Source organism: Malus domestica, chromosome 17, assembly GCF_042453785.1.
Source record: "Malus domestica chromosome 17, GDT2T_hap1".
NCBI classification, from domain to species: Eukaryota; Viridiplantae; Streptophyta; class Magnoliopsida; order Rosales; family Rosaceae; genus Malus; species Malus domestica.
Window position 1 is genome coordinate 292,514 of NC_091677.1, and position 21,714 is coordinate 314,227.

Genomic DNA, 21,714 nt, shown 5'->3' on the forward strand with positions numbered 1-21,714 from the left:
GAAAATAAAAAATTTGAATTTTTAACAAAAAAAAAACGTGGGTTAACACTCAAAGTTTTTAGTCGAATTTGCAAATTCATACATATTTTATCGTTCAATCTATTTATTTTCACCTTTGCCTCACTGTGAAATTTTGAAAATTAAGGTAATACTTTCTGTTGATATTCTTAAGGGTGGAACCCCATATGACAATGTTTTGGGCCTCACTACTATAGTTTTCACTTAGTTTTTTAGTGTTCGGCTCAAATATTTTTCTGAATATACATTTGTTGCTTAATAAATCTTAAATCCACTTCCAAATGCCTTTAAAAGTTTTACATAATAGTCCCGGACAACATTTTGTGAAAGTAAAAGAATTGCATTTTTGAAAAAAAAACATGTGTGCTCACGATTTTTAGCCAATTTTGCAAATTCGTACATAAATCATCGTTCAATCTATTTCTTTTGACCTTCGCCTCACCGTGATTTTCTAGAGGGTGGAACCCCATTTTTACAATGTTTTGGTCTCACTACTATATCTTTCACTTATTTTCTTTATTTACGGCTTAAATATTGTACTAAACATTCATTTATTGCTCAATAAACTGTAAAACAGCTTCTAAATGCCTTATAAAGTTGTCCATAATGCTCAAGAAAAATATTTGGTGAAAATAATTTTTTTTGAATTTTTAATAAGAATCGTGGGTTAATACTCACGGTTTTTAGGTCGTTTTGAAAATTCATACATAAATCTTGCCCAATCTATTTCTTTTCACATTTGCCTCACCATGAAGTTTTGAAAATTAAAGTAAGACCTTCCGTTGATATTCTTGAGGGTGGAATCCATTTTAACAATGTTTTGGGCCTCACTACTGTATTTCCATTTGTTTTCTTAGTTTTTAGCTTAAATATTATACTAAACCTATATTTATTGCTTAATAAACCATAAAATTACTTCTAAATGCCTTATAAAGCTGTCCTTCAAGCTCAAGGAAAATATTTTGCGAAAATAAAAAATTTGAATTTTTAACAAAAAAACATGGATCAACACTCACAGTTTTTAGTCGGTTTTGTAAATTCGTACATAAATCATCGTTCAATCCGTTTCTTTTCACCATCGCCTCACCGTTGATATTCTTGAGGGTGGACCCATTTTATGTTTTTAACAATGTTTTGGTCCTCACTACTAAAATTTTCACTTATTTTCTTAGTTTCCGGCTTAAATATTATTCTAAATATACATTTATTGCTCAATAAACCGTAAAACCACTTCTAAATGCCTTATAAAGTTTTCCTTAAAGCTCAAGAAAAATATTTCGAGAAAATAAAAAATTTAAATTTTTAACAAAAAACGTGGGTTAACACTCACAGTTTTTAGTCGGTTTAACAAATTCGTACATAAATCATCGATCAATCTATTTATTTCCACCTTCACCACACCGTGATGTTTTGAAAATTAAGGTAAGACTTTCTGTTGATATTATTGAGGGTAGAATCTCATTTGACAATGTTTTGGGCCTTGCTACCATACATTTTCACTCATTTTCTTTGTTTTCGGCTTATATATTATACAAAACATACATTTATTTCTCAATAAACTGTAAAACCACTTCTAAATGCCTTATAAAGTTGTCCTTAATGCTCAAGGAAAATATTTCGCAAAAATAAAAAATTTGAATTTTTAACAAAAAAAGTGGGTTAATACTCATGGTATTTAGTTGGTTTTGCAAATCCGTACATAAATCATCGTTCAATCTATTTCTTTTCACCTTCACGTCACCGTGAAGTTTTGAAAATTAAGGTAAGACTTTCAATATATATTCTTGAGGGTAGAATCCCATTTCACCGCATCCCGGGCCCGCTCCACCACCATAGCACGATTGTGAGAACCTGTATTTCTTTTTAAGTAAGTCTTAAGTTATTTATTTAGCTCGTGGGAATTTTACTAAAAATTTAGATTGTCACTTTAAATCCATTAAATATATATTTTTTGAATTGTTTTATTTGGTCACCATCGATCATATGTTTTCTACTCTAGGATAAGGACAATATATTCACATCTCCACCTTCTGTATGGTTGGTTTTGTAACTAAGCTACACAGCCACCTATTTGACTAGGTGTCCAATTTATAATTATGCAAACCAATTAGCCCCCATGCAAGTCACTTGAGTTGGCCACGTAGTTGATAGGTGTCACTTTACATAGTGACTAAGGTTAAGCTGGTGGCAAATATGCCGCCTTTATGCCCCTATAAATAGGAGCTAAGCTCCATTTGTTTTCCTGCCCGAGCTCGCATGCAACGCATGCTCTGGAGCTCACGTAGTGTGTACATATTTTATATATATATATATATATATATATATGTAGAGAGAGAGAGAGAGAGTAAAGTAGAAGTAGCAAGAAGTTTATATATGTATAAGAGAAAGGAATAAGAAGCTACACACTGACAGAAGGCTTGTGGTGTTAACCAATCGCATGTTATGTATGGAGGTAATGATCTCTATATTTTATATCCTTCTTATTCTTAGATTACTCACTGTTATTCAAATTAGTTTTTGAGCAGATTCTTATTTTGATCACATATAAAGAGATTTAGCTTTAAGTATATAGGGTTTATGGCTGTTATGGTATACTGTACCGTAGGTGGGTTCAAATACCAGTGGCGAAGCCAGGATTTCTCGAGGGGAGGAGCGAATTTAAAACAGTGCAAGGTTAAAAAAAAATAGCAACAACTAAATCTTTGTATATAATAATGTCTTCCATAATTAATCAATAAAAACAAATTACAATTGTTGTCGACGAGGTTTCATGTCATGAAAACGTCGCATAATAGGCTCATTATCAATAAAAGCAAATACATCTCTCTCAATGTAAACAACCATGCTATCACTCAACCATTGATCTCCCATTTTATTACGCAATGGTGTTTTCACAATCTTCATAGCAGAAAAAGCTCTCTCCACCGAAGCGGTTGCAACCGGTAACACCAAAGCCAATGTAAGAAGCTTATACACTAACATATAACTTTCACACCTCCCAGTCTTCACTAACTCTTTTGCAAGATCACTGATTCCTCTCAATGATGAAAACTCACTATGCATCTTCATATCTTGAATGTAATTGTCAAGTTGAATTGGAAGATTCATGAGGTCCATACGATCAAAATCTTGAGGATAAAGTTGGGCTAAACAAACAATTTTTTCTTTGTCAAAAGATGCAAAATTATTCACTGGACTCAAACATGCCATACAAAGAAGCAACTCGGTGTTTACCTCATTGAAGCGATCATTCAATTCCTTTAGTTGCATATCAAGGACTTGAAAATAGAGGTCTACACGATAGTAATGGAAGTTTGTGATTTTTGGAGCTTTACGCCTTGATTTTCCAGGTACGAAATGCAAATCCTCCATGTTAGGAATGACAATATCATGCTCCTCACAAAACTTTTCTACATCATGCAACAAGTCCCCAAAGTCATCATCTCTTAAGGATTGTAGTCTTTGCTTGCATACTTCCACTAACGCCATCGCATTCACAATATCTTGATCTTTCTTTTGCAATGCTTGTGATAACTCATTTGTAATTCCCAATATAAGTCTCATCAAGAAAAGGTGAAACACAAAATCAAAAGTTTGTATGTCTTTGAATAACCCAGTAGCTTCACCGAGATTATCTTGGTTGCGATCACTTTTAATCCATTCAACCACCTCCACCACGGCTTCAAACATAACAATAATACTAACTATAGTACCATCATGCAAGTTCCACCGTGTATCACATGGACGCATGAGGCTACTTTCTTGATTTAACCCTTTACCCGTTTCAAGATTACCAAGATGAAGAGCTTTTTGAATTTGTTCTTGTTGTTTCTCTCTCAATGCATCACGACGCTTGCACGAAGATCCAATAAGATTCACCAATCTATTAGCATTGATGAAGAAATTGGCAACATCCTCATTTTCCTTTGCCACAAATACAAGAGCTAGTTGGAGTTGGTGTGCAAAACAATGAATATAAAATGCTTGAGGATATTTGTTCAAAATCTTTGCTTTAAGACCATTTAACTCACCTCTCATATTACTAGCTCCATCATAGCCTTGTCCTCGTAACTTGGACATACTCAAATTTGTTGTAGCAAACAATCTCTCAATAGCCTCTTCAAGTGAGCTACTAGTTGTAGAGGAGACATGTTGAACACCCAAAAACTTTTCAATTGCTTCTCCTTTTTTGTTCACATAACGCAATACCACCGCCATTTGCTCTTTATTGGAAGCATCACGTGATCCATCAACCAAAAGAGAAAAAAATGTACCTTCCATATCTTTAGTGATTGCATTAATAGTTTCAATAGCACAAGCACGAACAAGATCCTTTTGAATATCGGAAGAAGTATACTTGAGAATCTTGGGAGCATTCTCAAACACAACATTTCTAACTTTCTCATTATGATCGGCAAGAAATTGCATAAGCTCTATGTAATTACCCCTATTGCTCGATTTCAAAGATTCATCGTGCCCACGAAAAGCCAAACCTTGTCGCAACAACCATCTTGTGCAATCAAGTGCTCCACTCAGTAAAGTGTGATAATTAACGCGAGCTTCATCAGTTTGCTTGATCACAAATGTTTCAATGTGTTGTTTTTGTGTCATCAAGTCTTTAGCTTGTTGCATAGCTTTATTATGAAGACTTCCAACACCTCCCTCGTGGACTCGAAAATTTTCGGGTCCTTTCCTCCAATTTGTAAACCCTTTTGTAGTGAAGACATCACTTTCACTACCACCCGCTTTATCAAAATCACATTTAAAAAGATAGCAATAACGGCAAAATGCAGCATCTTTTACTATACTATACTCCAACCACTTAAAATTATCAAACCAACCTGTAATAAAACATCGATTGTCGCTAGCTTTCCTTGGCATGATGTGAGACTTCGGTTGACAAGGTTCATTTTGAAGGTAGTATCTACGAATTGCTTCACGACAATTGAGTGGATAATCAAGCATTCGACGTCTCAGTCCAGGGTCTGCCGGAAGATTAGCTAATATTTCATCCAACTCAGTAATCTCACTTTGTTGTGCACTACTCGGAATACTAGAAGGAGGAGGAGGACTACCTGGAATATTTGAAGGAAGAGGAGGACTATCCGGAATATTTGGAGAAGGATTTAAGCACTGTTTCTTATAATATCGTTCCATTACGTAACTGTATAACGAAAGAAAAACAAATATATCTTAGACTCTTAGTCCTAGAGTAGACTACGAATTTAATTAATCAGTACCAACAATCATATCATATGAATAATCAATTTTTATTCTACAGTAGAGTATGTAGACTACGAATGTAATTAATAAGTACCAACAATGCATTTGAATGAGGGTTTTAGTTAGTTGAATTGGGGTTCATTATGTTAATGTATATATAATATATCAATCCTCTTTTATGTACTTCAAAAAAAATCAATAATCATAGTATTCATATGAATAATCTATAATCAATAACCATATAATATATAACCCTATAATCCTACATCAATTAAACAAAATTTTATATTCAATAATCAATTAGGGTTTGAAATAAATTAAAATTTTTACCTTAATTGGAATTTGGAGTGGCTGTGCACAGTGCACAGTGCTTGCAGTTAGACTGATATGTCTGGTCTTGGAGGAGGCCAACAACCAATGGAATGGAAAGTGAAGGTTTTGTCGTGTGGGGGAGGGAAAAGGGGGGAAAAGGTGGGGTGGGGGGGCGGGAATGACGTCTGACGGGATGGGATATGGGGAAAAGGGTGAAGGTTTTTAATTTGAAATAGGGATTCAGATGATGGGGATGGGGACCAGTGGTCCCCTGTTTATATATATTTTTTTTTTCATTCAACCAAAACGACGTCGTACTCGTTTACCAAATTTTTTATTTTTTTTTTACCAGGCCCAAAACGACGTCGTTTTGGCCTGGATTTTAAAATTAAAAAAAAATCCCTCCCATCATCTTCCCCGAGAGCTACTCTGTTTCTGGTTTCAGAATTCAGAACCCGGTGCTCCCCAGTTTCCGGCCGAACGAGAGGGGTTCAAGCGTCGCTCCTGCCTTTGTTTTCCGGCGAGCGAAGGGGCGAACACCCCCCTTCGCTCCTACGTAGCTTCGCCTCTGTCAAATACCAATAATGTTGGGTTCTGTATATTTTAGGGTTGTGCGATAAGGAAGGAAGAGAATGGAAAGTTTTCCTACATATTTGTATTATAAAACAAGATGGAACAGAATGTTTTGGATATGTAGATAAATGGAATGGGTATTAGGAAGAAAGACAAGGAAAATAGAGAGATCAGGGACACTAATATGAGAAATACAGTTATTGAGATTTGTTTGGCTAAAGTGCTCTCACTATTGTTAATTCAGGATTCTGGTTTTGTTCTTTGGTTATTGAATGCAGAAATGAATGTGGAAAATAAGAAGAGAACATCGAATTCCACAAGGTATGACCGGTGTGGTTGGTTGGCACATGGAGCTAAGTTCTAGTATGACTAGCTTAGGACTCCAGGTAGGGGAAATACGGCAAATCTTTACAGAGATTGGTTTTATTAAATTTCATGAAGCATTATATTATTCTTATCGATCTTCTTGGTCAATTAATGTGATATGGCTTGCTAATTGGATAAATATTGCCCTTGTGTGTTTACTTGTTTTTTTGTTATGGAATTATTGATGAAATTTTGTTGGTTGAGAATATATTGTGGTATATGTGAATGATAAATGAAAGTATTTGTGAATCATTCATAATTGGTCATGTGGTTGGAGTTTCGGTGTTGAGGAAGGAATTCTGAAAATGAGGGTAGTTGGAAAGGATCTTTTGTGTAGTTGAGCCAAACTCTTAGCAGATACCAAGTCTCAGGCAAGCCCACAGTGCACATATTCTTTAAGGGTAATTCGGGACTGGCGACAAAGAGTTTAGGCAAGATGACTAACAAAAAGGGAAATTGGGATGATTGAGTTATAGGGGGTTAATTTGTATATTAGAACATTCGAACCACTATTGCAGAGGTAAAATGCACGGTATGGGATGTGCAGGTCCGCGTGTTTTATTATATGAATTAACGGGTAGAGATGAAGAGTATTGCATTGCACTCATGCATTGTTATCGATGATGATTTGATACTGATTATAAGATGTCATGATACTTAATTTAATATTGTCAATCTACTGTGGTAAGGTTATGTCCCTACTGAGCTGTTGAAGCTCACCCCTCTATTGTTATGCAAGTTTAGTAACTAAACTATCAAAAGGGTAGACGGGATGAGACGAAATAGAAGTGAGGTTAGAATTTGTATTTATTTATTTAGCCTTGTAAAGAATTCTCGATTTCTTTTTATATGAAATTCACACTCATTTATTCCAGTTTTATTTTATTTACTTAGTTTTTAGTTCGCGTTTCAGATTTGGAGTTATTTTTCCACTTACCCTGGGTCCGGGGCGTGACAACGATATTGTCCGCTTTGGGCCCCGACCACGCCCTCACTGTTTTATTTCTGGGAACTCACATGAGAACTTCCTAGTGGGTCACCCATCATGGGATTTCTCTCACGCGCTACTCGCTTAACTTCGAAGTTCCGATAGAACCCAAAGCCAGTGAGCTCCCAAAATGCCTTATGCTAGGTAGGGATGAGAATATACATATAATGATCACTCCCCTGGGCGATGTGGGATCTTACATATTTATTGCTCAATAAATTGTAAAACCGCTTCTAAATGCCTTATAAAGTTGTCCTTAAAGCTCAAGGAAAATATTTTGCAAAAATAAAAAAATTGAATTTTTAACAAGAAAAGTGGGTTAACACTCATAGTTTCTAATCATTTTGCAAGTTCGTGCATGGATCTTCGTTCAATCTTTTTCTTTTCACCTTCGCCTCATTGTGAAATTTAAAAAATCAAGGTATGACTTTCCATTGATTTTTTAGAGGGTGGAACCCTATTTTAACAATGTTTTAGGCCTCATTACTATATTTTTCACATATTTTCTTTATTTTCGGTTTAAATATTCTGCTAAATATACATTTATTACTCAATAAATCATAAAACCGATTTCTAATGTCTTATAATGTTTTCTTAATGCTGATGGAAAATATTTTAGAAAATTTTAAAATTTGAATTTTTAACAAAAAACGTGGGTTAACACTCACTGTTTTTAGTCAATTTTGCAAACAGTACATAAATCATTGATCAATCTATTTATTTCCACCTTCGCCTCACTGTGATGTTTTCAAAATTAAGGTAAGACTTTCTGTTGATATTCTTGAGGGCAGAATCTCATTTGACAATGTTTTGGACCTTGCTACTATATTTTTCACATATTTTCTTAATTTTTGGCTTAAATATTATAAAAAAATATAAATTTATTGCTCAATAAATTTTAAAACCGCAATGCCTTATTGTCACAGCCCGTTCCAAAATATTACATTCGTGGCTGTGAATGGACGAAATTGCCCTTAAGAAATACTAAGTATGTGAAGCTCAAGTTGATAATTATCTAGGTTCCTAAGTTTTGAAAATAAAATGGAATTTAATAAGGATGGAACTTAGATTTTTAGGTTAAACTTTTGTGGTTTAGAGTTGGGGATTGGAAAAGGACCACGTGGGATCCCCATTCCTTATTTCCCTCCCCATTTCCCGTATACTGTCCTTCATACTCTCTTTCTCTTCCTCAGACCTCACTCTCTCTCTCTCACCCTCTCGAACACACGGGCAACCATCAAAAACACCTAAAACTATTACCAACGCCGGATTTAAAACCACCATTGCACTCCTGAGGACTCCACGATCACGTAGGTACCAGTTTAAGGTAAGTTTCACTTCGAAAACCCTAGTTTCTAAAGTTGCCGTGAATGTGTACTGTTCATGAGCTTTGAATTGGTTGATTTTTAGGACAATCCAAGCTCATAGTGAGCTTAGTGAGGTCCCAAGGAAGCTCGGAGTGCTTCGTTGGAAGGATTTGGACGTCGGGATCACGAGGGTTAAGTTTGGCCGGTTTTTCTTGGATTTTTCCGGTGAGATTTAGTTGTTTTTGAAGCTTAAAAGTAGTATATTGTGATTCTACATGTTGAGGGCTTTAAATTGATATATTATACGAAGAAAATGGTTGAGAAACGAAGGAGAACGAAGCATTTGAAAATTCCCCAGTTTTCCGGCCACCGGAAAAACCAGTCTGGCGAACCCGCGAGGAAGAAGGTGCGCGTGGACCCGTGCCTTCCTTGGCGCGTGGAGGCGCGTTCTACAGTAAAAAAATTATTTTAAAAATATGTCGACGTCCGTGACGTCGAGTAGATCACTGTGGTATATTCATATACCCAAATTGAGCACCGTATGAGAAAGTTATTAAGGATTGTTGGTTAGGTGTTCGAATAACGTTTTATAGTTTTCGCATTAGGTGAAAATGTGAATTGATGATCCGACCGTTGGATCGTTACCAAACTTTAATACGTTGCAATACGTAATGTTTGAGGATTATTGGAACTTACGGATTGGGAATCCGAGTTACGGATCTTCCGGAATTGGAGTTGTAAGTTCATAAAATAAAATGTTAACCGTCACTTAGTTTTGGAAATTGACGGAGATCCGACCGTTGGATGGTAATGAAATTTTAGGATGTTATCCTAGAGATATATTGTGGACCTCTGGAAGTTATGGATTTAAAATCTGAGTGGTGGATCTTCCGGATTGAACTACGTAGTGACGTATTTTATATAAGTTATATATTCTATCGATATGAATTCTGAGGTTGGAATTAATTATTGTTTTAGGCGCCGATCGTCATGACGCCTTGGCGTATTGTGCTAGGGAGTTGTAGGGCGAACTCCAGGTGAGTGGGCAGTTTTGTTTTCCGTATATATATATACTTGACGTTTTCCCAGAAATTGAAATTGAATGAAAGTATGCTTTAAATGCAATGTATAAAATTATATGAAAAGTATATAGAAATGTGAATCGAATTGCCATGCATGAAATGATATGAAAAGTATGAAATTGAGATATGATGCATATGAATGAATGGTGCGGCGGACGCACAGGTGAGTATCAGGTGAGTATTTAAATACTGATATGATGATGTTAATGTATATTGAGCTCAAATCCTGCACCATGGTTTAGTGCTTATAGTATTCACCGCATCGCACGCTCGCCTTGGATCCAAGTAGATGCTGGTCGCACAGTCCACGCGGAGTGGGTGCGACGGGCCAGTCGAAGAGTGTTAGTGAGATTTCGACTGGTGGGTGACCTTAGATTATGTGCACAGATGATTGATGAGAAAGCACTAGAGCGTAACTTGTGTGCAGAAGGCCGGACAGGTCACAGAGGTGACTCCGGCAGAGTGAGAGTGATAGATTTTGAGCTCTAGGTTCAACCGTACATGGCTATTAGAGGGCCTCCGGTTGATTACTTTCTTGCACCTGATATGATTATTGTTGATGCATCCATACTTAACTGTTGAATTAGACATGGCATGGCATGATTGATAAAGAAAAATGTTGAGATAGTAAAAATGAAGTTTGAGAATATATATGTATATTTATATTTTACATTTCTGGGAAAGTATACAGGTTTTACGGAGAGGGGTTACAACGTTTTGAGAAATGTTTGGATTTGGAAAAGAATTGTTTTACTGACCCACTCAATTTTGATTTTGCGCCCCTCCAGGTTCAGGAATCACAAAGGTGTGGTGACTACGAGGAATTCGACGGTGTTCTGACAGATTGAACAAAATTAGGACTCACCTTCGGGTGTATCAACTTATAAATTGTATAATTAAAGCTTCCGTACTGTGCAAATGGTTACGTCACTCTCACGTGACGGCCAGCATGCCCTCCTTCGGGACGGGGTGTGTCACTTATAATGTTGTCCTTAATGCTTGAGAAAAATATTTTGCGAAAATAAAAAATTTAAATTTTTAACAAAAAAAGTGGATTAACACTCATGGTTTTTAGTTGGTTTTGCAAATCCGTACATAAATCACCGTTCAATCTATTTCTTTTCATCTTTGCCTCACCATGAACTTTTGAAAATTAAGGTAAGACTTTTCGTAGATATTATTGAGGGTAGAATCCCATTTGACAATGTTTTGGGCCTCGCTAATATATTTTTCCCCTTATTTTCTTAGTGTTCGGCTTAAATATTATACTAAACATATATTTATTGCTCAATAAACCGTAAAACCGCTTCTAAATGCCTTATAAAGTTGTCCTGATTGCTTAAGGAACATATTTCATGAAAACAAAATTTGAATTTTTAACAACAAAAACGTGGCTTAACACTCTTCGTGTTTAGTCGGTTTTGCAAATTTGTACATAAATTATCGCTCAATCTATTTGTTTTCACCTTTGCCGCACCGTGAAGTTTTGAAAACTAAGGTAAGACTTTCTGCTGATATTCTTGAGGGTTGAACCCCATATGACAATGTTTTTGGGCTCTCTACTATATTTTTCACTTATTTTTTTGGTTTTCGGCTTAAATATTCTACAAAATATACATTTGTTGCTTAATAAATCTTAAATCCGCTTCGAAATGCCTTTAAAAGTTTTACTTAATAGTCACGGACAACATTTTGAGAAAGTAAAAAATTTGCATTTTTGATAAAAAAAAACATGGGTTAACACTCATGATTTTTAGTCAGTTTTACAAATTCATACATAAATCATCGTTTTTGTCTCAGTACTATATCTTTCACTTATTTTCTTTGTTTTCGACTTAAATATTGTACTAAACATACATTTATTGCTCAATAAACTTAAAACTGCTTCTAATTGCCTTATAAAGCTATCCTTAATGCCCTAGAAAAATATTTCGTGAAAATAAAAAATTTGAATTTTTAACAAGAAACGTGGGTTAATCCTCACAGTTTTTGGTCATTTTGAAAATTTGTATATAAATCATCATCCAATCTATTTCTTTTCACCTTCGCCTCACCGTGAAGTTTTGAAAATTAAGGTAAGACATTCCGTTGATATTCTTGAGGCTTGAATCCATTTTAACAATGTTTTGGCCTTCACTACTGTATTTCCATGTATTTTCTTAGTTTTCAGCATAAATATTATACTAAACATATATTTATTGCTTAGTCAACCGTAGAACCACTTTTAAATGTCTTATAAAGCTATCCTTAATGCTCAAGGAAAATATTTTGAGAAAATAAAAAATTTGAATTTTTAACAAAAAAACGTGGATTTAACACTCATGGGTTTTAGTCAGTTTGTAAATTCGTACGTAAATCATCGTTAAATATATTTCTCTTCACCTTCGCCTCACCGTGACGTTTTGAAAATTAAGGTAAGACTTTTCATTGAAATTCTTGAGGGTGGACCGATTTTAAGGTTTTAACAATGTTTTGGTCCTCACTACTATATTTTTCACTTGTTTTCTTAGTTTCCAGCTTAAATATTATTCTAAATATACATTCATTGCTCAATAAACCGTAAAACCACTTCTAAATGCCTTATAAAGTTTTCCTTAAACCTCAAGAAAAATATTTCGAGAAAATATAAATTTTTAATTTTTAACAAAAAACGTGGGTTAACACTCACGATTTTTAGTCGGTTTAATAAATTCATACATAAATCTTCAATCAATCTATTTATTTCCACCTTCCCCTTACTATGAGGTTTTGAAAATCAAGGTAAGACTTTATGTTGATATTCTTGAGGGTAGAATCTCATTTGACAATGTTTTGGGCCTCGCTACTATATTTTTTCACTTATTTTCTTAGTTTTCGGCTTAAATATTATACAAAACATACATTTATTTCTCAATAAATCATAAAACCACTTCTAAATGCCATATAAAGTTGTCCTTAATGCTCAAGGAAAATATTTCGCGAAAATAAAATAAAAATTGATTTTTTAACAAAAAAAAAGTGGGTTAATACTCATAGTATTTAGTTGGTTTGGCAATCCGTACATAAATCATCGTTCAATCTATTCTTTTTCACCTTCACAACACCATGATGTTTTGAAAATTAAGGTAAGACTTTCCGTAGATATTCTTGAGGGTAGAATCCCATTTGACAATGTTTTGGGCCTCACTAATATATTTTTCCACGTATTTTCTTAGTTTTCGGCTGAAATATTGTACTAAACATATATTTATTGCTTAATAAACCGTAAAACTACTTCTAAATGCCTTACAAAGTTGTCCTTAAAGCTCAAGGAAAATATTTTGCAAAAATAAAAAATTTGAATTTTTAAAAAGAAAAGTGGGTTAACACTCACGGTTTCTAACTGTTTTGCAAGTTCATACATGGATATTCGTTTAATCTATTTCTTTTCACCTTCGCCACACTGTGAAAATTTAAAAATCAAGGTATGACTTTCATTGATATTCTTGATGGTGGACCCCATTTTTTGTTTTTAACAATGTTTTGGGCATCACTACTATATTTTTCACTTTTTTTCTTAGATTTCAGCTCAAATAGGCTAAATAGTCACAATGGCCCCTAGCATTTCAAATCGATAGAAGTGGTCCCTGAGATTGTCCACCATCCATCATTTTGGTTCTTTCGTTAAAAACTCCGTTAAGTGTCCTGGAGCTCTTGGTTGGAAGTTTGGGCAATTTTCAAATCTTCGTAACTCAATCGTTTCTTAACCAAATTCGACCCATAATATATCAAAATGAAGATAGGAAAGTGTAGAATAAGATTATACCTATTTGGAAGCCCAATGGATGCTGGAGATGGCTGGAAAATAGCCTCAAAGTTGACTGGTCTGAGGAAAACTGGAAAACTCGCCGGAAACTGGATAACATTTAAACGTTCATAACTTCTTCAATACTCAACGAAATCAAGTGATTCAAAAACAAAAATCCTACTTCTCGATGAGACAAAGAGAATGGTAGCTTTTTAGATGGCTAAATCGCCGTGGTTTGGCAGGAAAATGGCTCGAAAGTGGCTAACTCGAGACCAAGACAGCTACTTTCGAGCCATTTTTTGGCCAAAACACTGATAATTCGCCATCTAAAAAAGTACCATTCCCTTCGTCTCATCGAGAAGTATGATTTTTGTTTTTGAATTACTTGATTTCGTTGAGTATTGAAGAAGTTATGAACGTTTAAAGTTTACCCAGTTTCCAGCGAGTTTTCCAGTTTTCTTTCGGACCAGTCAACTTTGAGGCTATTTTCCGGCTATCTCCGGCAGCCATTGCACTTCCAAATAGGTATAATCTTATTCTGCACTTTCCTTTCTTCATTTTGATATATTATGGGTCAAATTTGGTTAAGAAACGATTGAGTTACGAAGTTTTGAAAATTGTCCAAACTTCTGGTTAAGAGCTCTGGGACACTTAACGGAGTTTTTAACGGAATGACCAAAATGATGGATGGTGGACAATCTCAGGGACCACTTTTATCAATTTGAAATGTTAGGGACCAAAGTGATGAGTTATGCAAATCTCAGGGACTATTTTGGCTATTTAGCCGCTTAAATATTACACTAAATATACATTTAATGCTCAATAAACCGTAAAACCACTTCTAAATGACTAAAGTTTTTCTTAATGCTAAAAAAAAATATTTCACGAAAATAATTTTTTTTAATTTTTAACAAAAAACTTGTGTTAACACTCATGGTTTTTAGTCAGTTTTGCAAATTCATATATAAATTATCGTTCAATCTATTTATTTTCACTTTCGCCTCACCGTGAAGTTTTGAAAACTAAGGTAAGACTTTCTGTTGATATTCTTGAGGGTAGAACCCCCATATCACAATGTTTTGGGGCTTATTACTATATTTTTCACTTATTTTTTTAGTTTTCGGTTTAAATATTCTACTAAATATAATTTTGTTGCTTAATAAATCTTAAATCCACTTCCAAATGCCTTTAAAAGTTTTACTTAATAGTCACATACAACATTTTGCGAAAGTAAAAAAATTGCATTTTTGATAAAAAAAAAAACATGGGTTAACACTCATAATTTTTAGCCGGTTTTGCAAATTCATATATAAATTATCATCCAATCTATTTCTTTTCACCTTCGCCTCACTGTGAAGTTTTAAAAATTAAGGTAAGACTTTTCGTTGATATACTCAACGGTAGAACCTCATATGACATGGTTTTGGGCCTTACTACTATATTTTCACTTATATACTTTGTTTTTGGCTTAAATATTGTACTAAACATACATTTATTGCTCAATAAACTGTAAAACCACTCTAAATGCCTTATTAATCTTTCCTTAATGCTCAAGGAAAATATTTCGTAAAAACAAAAAATTTGAATTTTTAACAAAAAAGTGGGTTAATACTCATGGTATTTAGTTGATTTTGCAAATCCCTACATAAATCATTGTGCAATCTATTTCTTTTCACCTTCACGTCACCGTGAAGTTTTGAAAATTAAGGTAAGACTTTCCGTAGATAGTCTTGAGGGTAGAATCCCATTTGACAATGTTTTGGGCCTCGCTAATATATTTTTCCACTTATTTTCTTAGTTTTCGGCTTAAATATTATACTAAACATACATGCGTTAATAAAAAACCGTACAACTACTTCTAAATGCCTTATAAAGTTGTCCTTAAAGCTTAAGAAAAATATTTCGTAAAAATAAAAAATTTGAATTTTTAACAAGAAAAGTGGGTTAACACTCACGGTTTCTAGCCGTTTTGTAAGTTCGTACATGGATCTTCGTTCAATCTATTTCTTTTCACCTTTGCCTCACTGTGAAATTTTAAAAATCAAGGTATGAATTTTCGTTGATATTCTTGAGGGTGGACCCCATTTTTACTCTTTAACAATGTTTTGGGCTTCACTATTATATTTTTTAACTTATTTTCTTAGTTTCCAGCTTAAATATTGTACTAAATATACATTTATTGCTCAATAAACCGTAAAACTGCTTCTAAATGACTTATAATGTTTTTCTTAATGCCGAAGAAAAATATTTCGCCATAATAAAAATTTTGAATTTTTAACAAAAAACGTAAGTTAACACTCACGGTTTTTAGTTAATTTTGCAAATCGTACATAAATCATTGATCAATCTATTTATTTCTACCGTCGCCTCATCATGAAGTTTTGAAAATTAAGGTAAGACGTTCTGTTGATATTCTTGGGGGTAGAATCTCATTTGACAATGTTTTGGGCCTCGCTACTATATTTTTTTCACTTATTTTCTTAGTTTTCGGCTTAGATATTATACAAAACATACATTTATTTCTCAATAAACCATAACACTGCTTCTAAATGCCTTATAAAGTTATCCTTAATGCTCAAGGAAAATATTTTGCGAAAATAAAAATTTTGAATTTTTAACAAAAGAAATGGGTTAACACTTTTGGTTTTTAGTTCGTTTGGCAAATCCGTACATAAATCATCGTTCCATTTATTTCTCTGCACTTCACCTCGCGGTGAAGTTTTGAAAATTAAGGTAAGACTTTTCGTTGATATACTTTGTTTATACCATATTTAGGGCCTCGTATTTAGACTTCATATAAATACTCGGGGAACTTAAATGTAATTATGTAATAAAGGAAGGGGTAAATATGTAATTAGGGGATGAGCCCTTATTCTATAAAAGGGTCTCCTCACCCTCACAAACCCTAAGCCTCTCACCCCCTCTCAAAGCTCTCACATTACAGAGCTCATTCTCTTTCTCTCTCCCTCAGATAAATACATATTCAGTGTGGAAGTAGCCCAAACCTTGGGGTGAACCACGATACATCTTGTGTTATTTACATTACATGCAGATTCACGGTCGGATTTACGTTGTACCAAGACCATCCGGTTTTGTGCATCAACATTTGGCGCCGTCTGTGGGAATCGACCTAAAAAGTTATGTCGGTTCTCTCTCAATTTTTCACCTCCATCGTGAATCTGCAGAAACTCAAGAACCATGCAATCAGAGAACCAAATCATGAAGCCACCACTAAGATTGAAACTGTTGCTGGTGTTCTCATCAATGGTTTTGATAATGTACAAGTGTCCGGCAGCCGGGTACACATATAAATCTCCGTCGTTCGATCAAATGGTACAAGCATCGACCTGGAGCTCCGAACCCCGACTCGGATAAATGGAACTCACCGATTCAGCTGTCGAGGAACTCAGAGCAGCAGCAGCCTCCGCCGCCAAACGTCAGGCCAACTCGCTCCATACTTACCGATTCAGACAAAAAAACCTCCCTCCATGTTACTTCATCAGTACCAAAATAAAGATTGGCGATCAAACTTTTTCTTCCCCTCCCTTCCCACATCAGACACACTCCTAAAGCCAACTTTCTCACCATGAGATCTACGAGGGCTAAAGTTAACCAACTTCGAGAACATTCCATTTATTAAATTACCATCCGGTGCCTTCTCATAAAACTCATCTTCTGTGTCATCTTCTACATCACTGTCATCCCCAGATTCGAGCGTGAACCCTTTTCTTCAATTGAAAGACAATACCAAAGAACTTGTGGTTGAAAAAGAGCCAGATGATGTTCTTGAGGCTTCGGATGCCGATGAAGAGAAAAATGTTACGGATGAAGGAGAAGCCGTTGCACTTCCAAATCGTTTGCACTCCTCGTACCTGTTCACTTCTCGTACCTGTTCGACATGGAGTTGGTCGTCGGCTGCTCCGAGATCTGACTCGCCGGACTGTCCAGAGACTCTGCCCGCCTCATTACCGACAGCGCCGACCAGACCGCCAAGCTGTGGAACGTTCAATTTTGACTCGCTGGCGAGGGTTGTCGACTTCTCCGTCGGTGATAAGCTTGTCATCATCACCACCGACCCTTTCATGGACGTTACGTCGGTAAGTCACGTCAAGCGTATCGTCGGAGATCCCGAAGATCAGGTTGGTGAATCGGCTCTGATACTCAAAGGACCCCAGGGAAGAATTAACAGAGATGTTTGGGGTCCTCTGAACAGAACCATCATTGTTCTCATCTCTTGGTTCACCTGGGATGGAACATGGCCGCAGCTTTTCAGTCATTGTCCTGGCAAGATGTTCAGGAACTAATAACTATGAAGAAGATGAAGCTGCAACCGCCATGGCTGCTGCTTTTCACTACCCTCGCAGTACTCCTGCGTATATCTCTCACTTCTATCTCAACCGTGCCTTTCGCAGGGAGAGCTGATCCACGACCAACATAACTTCTCCGAGCCCACCAGTCCGGTACCGAATTCGAACTCACCCGAGTAGGGTAACTCGGATTCACAGATTCTCGTGGTGGTCTCCTTCTACAAGTTTGCTGATTTTCCTGACCACAACCATTGAAGCAGCTCTACGAAGAATTGACGGTATCATACGTGCACCAGTATGAGAATAATCGCCTCGGGGAACGGAGCTGGTCACGTGGCCTCACCGAAACAGTATGAGTTTCCAGGGATGAGATTAATGGAAAGGAGAGAAAGAAAAAAGCAATGGCTACCCACTGAGGAAGTAATGATGGTGCCAGTCAGGTGCACCGAAATCACTAACAGCTGTGAATGTCAATACCAAGAATGACAGCTAGGTCCGGTCAGTGATGAAAGTACAAATACATCCTCCTAGTGCCAGCCAGGTGCTACTCCCGGATGGGAGACGATTAGCCTATCAAGAACAAGGAGTCCCAACAAAGAGCACTCGATTTTTACTGATTGCGGTAGTGATGGCATTATGGGCATGACCCATTGAGCAGAGGGTCCGATTTATTTTTTGAAATGATGTAAATTATTTATTTTATCTTTCGGAGACATTTGTATAAATCCTATCAGAGGGTAATATGTATAAACCCATAATAAATGGGCTGGAGTGTTGTGTGGAGGGCAAAGGCCCATAAGCCCAAAATAGCACCAAACAAATGACCAAACGTACATCTAGTACTACAAAAAAATTATTCGGCACCCCGCCTCTATTATCACCAACCAGGTGATCAAAAGTACGCCCATCACTCCAAAATTATTCGGCAACCTGCCGCTATTATCACCAACCAGGTGATCAAAAGTACGCCCAGTACTCCAAAATTATTCGGCAACCCGCCGCTATTACCACCAACCAGGTGATGAAATGTACAACCGGTACTTTCCTTCATGCCACCAACCAAGTAATGAATTGTATAACCCATACTCTAATATCATTTGGCAACTTGCCACTCATACCACCAACCAGGTGAAGAAGGAACTCATCTTCATGAGCATGAGCACTACTCATATCAATCATACATAAACATTCATGAGCATCAATCATACATAAACATTCATGAGCATCACTCATGTCAACATCCATGAGCATCACTCATGATAATCAACATACACATTCATGAGCATCACTCATGTCAATCAGCTTCAAAAGCTTCATTTACAGAGCTCTAGCTTCAAAAGCTTCATTTACAAAAGCTCTAGCTTCAAAAGCTTCATTTACAAAGCTCCAGCTTCAAAGCTTCACTTGCAAAGCTTCACTTACAAAGCTTCAGTGCAGGGTATACAAATACCGCCTCCGAACAACCGCCACTTCGGCCTATACATGGATTCAATTTGAAGTCTCCAGCTAACAGACCTTATTGACCAAAGACTTGGGGGACTACATTATATACCACATATTGGGCCTCAACTGGGCCTCATGAAAAATACTTGGGGGACTCTAGCCCATCATTTATGTATTGAGGAGTGAGCCCTTATTCTATAAAAGGGACTCCCTCACCACCATTAAAGAGCATCAACTCTAGCCCATTATTCATGTATTGAGGAGCGAGCCCTTATTTTATAAAAGGGACCCCCTCACCTTCATTAGAGAGTAATGCCGCCAGCTGAGCAACCGTATCGCTGCGAGCATCACTCCTAGCCCATCACTTATGTATTGAGGAGCGAGCCCTTATTCTAAAAAGGGACTCCCTCACCACCATTAGAGAGCATCGCCGCCTACTGAGCAACCGCCTCGCTGCAAACATCAACTCTAGCTCATCATTTATGTATTGAGGAACAAGCCCTTATTCTATAAAAGGGACCCCCTCACCTTCAAGCGCCACAAGCCAAGCCAACCAAGGCAACATAAGCCACAAGCCGAGCAGCCTCGCAACATGTGCTACTTCTAGTTAAGCATCATTTCAGATTGGGCACCGCCTTATGTCGAGTGTCAGCACCAGACGCCATCTAGTTACTTCGGCCCACACATGGACTGAATTTCAAGTCTCCAGCCAAAAGACTCTCTTGACTGAAGACTTAGGGGACTACTGTTTATACCATATTTAGGGCCTCGTATTTAGACCTCGTATAAATACTCGGGGGACTTAAATGTAATTATGTAATACAGGAAGGGGCAAATATGTAATTAGGGAAGAAGCCCTTATTCTATAAAAGGGCCTCCTCACCCTCATAAACCCTAAGCCTCTCACCCCCTCTCAAAGCTCTCACATTACAGAGCTCATTCTCTCTCTCTCTCTCTCTCTCTCTCTCTCCCTCAGATAAATACATATTCAATGTGGACGTAGCCCAAACCTTGGGGTGAACCACGATACATCTTGTGTTATATACATTACATGTAGATTCACGGTCGGATTTACGTTGTACCAAGACCATCCGGTTTTGTGCATCAACATACTTGATGGTAGAACCTCATATGACAATGTTTTGGGCCTTATTACTATATTTTTTTTCACTTATTTTCTTAGTTTTCGGCTTTAATATTATACTAAACATACATTTATTGCTCAATAAATCGTAAAACCACGTCTAAATGCCTTATAAAGTTATCCTTGTTGCTCAAGGAACATAATTCGCGAAAATAAAAAATTTGAATTTTTAACAAAAAAAAATATGGGTTAACACTCATGGTCTTTAGTCGGTTTTACAAATTCGTACATAAATTCTCGTTCTATCTTTATTTTCAACTCTGCCCTCACCATGAAGTTTTGAAACCTAAGGTAAGACTTTTCGTTGATATTCTTCACTTATTTTTCACTTATTACTACTATATTTTTCACTTATTTTTTTAGTTTTTGGCTTAAATATTATACTAAATATACATTTGTTGCTTAATAAATCTTAAATCCACTTCTAAATGCCTTTAAAACTTTTACTTAATAGTCACAGACAACATTTTGTGAAAGTAAAAAATTTGCATTTTTGATTAAAAAAAAACATGGGTTAACACTCATGATTTTTAGTTGGTTTTGAAAATTCGTACATAAATCATCGTTCAATCTATTTTTATTCACCTTCGCCTCACCTTGAAGTTTTAATAATTAAGGTTAGACTTTCCATTGATTTTCTAGAGGGTGGAGCCCTATTTTTACAATGTTTTGGTCTCACTGCTATATCTTTCACTTATATTCTTTGTTTTCGACTTAAATATTGTACAAAACATACATTTATTGCTTAATAAATTGTAAAACCGCTTCTAAATGCCTTATTAAGCTTTACTTAATGCCCAAGGAAAATATTTCGCAAAAAAAAAATCGAATTTTTAACAAAAAAAGTGGGTTAATACTCATGGTATTTAGTTGGTTTTGCAAATTCGTACATAAATCATCGTTCAATCTATTTCGTTTCACCTTCATGTCACCGTGAAGTTTTGAAAATTAAGGTAAGACTTTCCGTATATATTCTTGAGGTAGAATCCTATTTGACAATGTTTTGGACCTCGCTAATATATTTTTCCACTTATTTTCTTAGTTTTCGGCATAAATATTATACTGAACATACATTAGTTACTTAATAAACCATAAAACCGCTTCTAAATGCCTTATAAAGTTGTCCTTAAAGCTCAAGGAAATTTTTTCACGAAAATTTTTTATGTACGAACATACATTAACACT

At 35.9% G+C, this 21,714-nt stretch overlaps 2 long non-coding RNA genes across 2 annotated transcripts; both read left to right on the plus strand.

Moving 5' to 3' along the window:
• Positions 1–2,272: 2,272 nt before the first annotated feature.
• LOC139193526 (uncharacterized) lies at positions 2,273–6,583 on the plus strand. Its single transcript, XR_011577725.1, has 2 exons — positions 2,273–2,470; positions 6,405–6,583. It is a non-coding gene; the product is annotated as an uncharacterized lncRNA (long non-coding RNA).
• Positions 6,584–9,452: 2,869 nt separating this feature from the next.
• Positions 9,453–10,787, plus strand: LOC139193738 (uncharacterized). The gene is made up of 3 exons (XR_011578193.1): positions 9,453–9,524; positions 9,766–9,824; positions 10,658–10,787. It is a non-coding gene; the product is annotated as an uncharacterized lncRNA (long non-coding RNA).
• The last annotated feature ends 10,927 nt before the right edge of the window (positions 10,788–21,714 follow it).